The 2,099-nt window shown below is 40.8% G+C and overlaps 1 protein-coding gene across 1 annotated transcript in view; it reads left to right on the top strand.

The window, feature by feature from the left end:
• LOC116083246 (cell surface glycoprotein CD200 receptor 2-like) overlaps positions 1-2,099 on the top strand; it is a 17,177-nt gene that overhangs the window by 3,684 nt on the left and 11,394 nt on the right. The gene's annotated exons all lie outside the window — the stretch shown is intronic.

Below are 2,099 nucleotides of genomic sequence, written 5' to 3' on the forward strand. Positions count from 1 at the left end.
ATATATATATATATATATGCATATATATGCCTATATATGTGTGTGTGTGTGTGTGTGTGCACGTATGTGTGCGTGCATGTGCATGTGCTTGTCTGTGTGTAGGTCTGTGCATGTGCCATAGTAAGCAAGCAGGGGCCAGAGAACAGCATGTCCTTATACCGCATGGGATAGAAATTTAGTCCTCAGTTTTGGCAGCATGTGCTTTTACCTGCTGAGCTACAGGTGCTGTACAAATCTGAGTAATATGAATTTATATACACACATATATGAAATGTTCTGAGTTACTGGATACTCTGCCAGTCACTTCTATCTTTCCGAGGAAATAGAATTCTTAGCACTCTGCAAAGACAGCAAGCAACAGAACTGCCTGAATCATTTTTTCTTCTCCCAAAGAGATCTCTTGCTTTCTTTTCCTTTTTTGAAGAAAAAGAAAGATGTTTAGTTAGTCTCTGAAGGTTCTGAGACACATTTTTTATTAGATATTTTTAAATTTTTATTTCATACAATATCTCCTTTTCCAGTTTCCCCTCTGAAAAAAGAAAAATAAAATAAAAAGAAAACAAAACAAAAAACCAAAAACAATCCCCTGTTCCCTCCCCCTGCTGGACACCACAACCTCTCCTGCTTCCTGGCCCTGGGATTCCCCTACATTGGAGCATAGAACTTTCACAAAGCCAAGGGCCTCTCCTCCCATTGATGATCGACTTGGCCATCCTCTGCTACATATGCAGCTGGAGCCATGAGTCCCACCATGTGTAATCTTTGGTAGGTGGTTTAATCCCTGGAAGCTCTGAGGTTACTAGTTAGTTCATATTGTCATTTGTCCCAAGGGGCTGCAAACCCTTCAGCTCCTTCAGTCCTTTCTCTAGCTCCTTCATTGTGGATCATGTACTCAGTCCAATGGATGGCTGTGAGTCTCTACTTCTCAATTAGTTGGTCACTGGCAGAGCCTCTCAGGAGACAGCTATATCAGGCTCCTGTCAGCTAGCACTTCCTGGCATTCACAATAGTGTCTGGGTTTGATGATTGAGTTTGGGAAGGATTCCCAGGTGGAGCAGTCTCTGGATTGTCCTTTCTTCAGTCTCTACTCCATAGTAGTCTCTGAAACTCCTTCTATGCGTATTTTGTTCCCTCTTTTAAGGAGGAATGAAGTATCCACATTTTGGTCTTCCTTCTTGAGTTTCTTGTGGTTTGTGGATTGTACTTTGTGTATTCAGATCTTCTGGGCTAATATCCACTTATCAGAGAGTGCTCACCATGTGTGTTCTTTTGTGATTGGGTTACCTCACTCAGTATGGTATTCTCCAGATCCATTTATTTCCCTAAGAATTTCATAAATTTATTGTTTTTAATAGCTGAATAGTACTCCATTGTGTAGATGTACCACATTTTCTGTATCCTTTCCTCATTTGAGGGACATCTGAGTTGTTTCCAGTTTCTGGCTATTATAACTAAGGCTGCTATGAACATGGTGGAACATATGTCCTTATTATGTGTTGGAGCATCTTCTGGATATATGTCCAGGAGTGGTATAGCTGGGTCCTCTGGTAGTACTATGTCCAATTTCCAGAGGAGCCGCCAAACTGATTTCCAGAGCGGTTGTACCAATTTGCAATCCCACCAGCAATGAAGTAATGTTCCTCTTCTCCACAACCTCTTCAGCATCTGCTGTCACCTGAGTTTTTTATCCTAGCCATTCTGACTGGTGTGAGGTGGAAATCTCAGGGTTGTTTTGATTTGCATTTCCCTGATGACTAAGGATGTTGAACATTTCTTTAGGTGCTTCTCAGCCATTCGATATTCATCAGTTGAGAATTCTTTGTTTAGCTCTGTTCCCTATTTTTTAATAGGGTTATTTGGTTCTCTGGAGTTTAACTTCTTGAGTTCTTTGTATACATTGGATATTAGCCCTCTATCAGATATAGGGTTGGTAAAGATCTTTTCCAAATTTGTTGGTTGCCGTTTTGTCCCATTAACAGTGTCTTTTGCTTTACAGAAGCTTTGCAACTTTATGAGGTCCCATTTGTCAGCTCTTGATCTTAGAGCAGAAGCTATTGGTGTTCTCTTCAGGAAAATTTCCCCTGTGCCTATTTGCTCAA

Source organism: Mastomys coucha, unplaced genomic scaffold (genome assembly GCF_008632895.1).
Source record: "Mastomys coucha isolate ucsf_1 unplaced genomic scaffold, UCSF_Mcou_1 pScaffold12, whole genome shotgun sequence".
Lineage (NCBI taxonomy): Eukaryota > Metazoa > Chordata > Mammalia > Rodentia > Muridae > Mastomys > Mastomys coucha.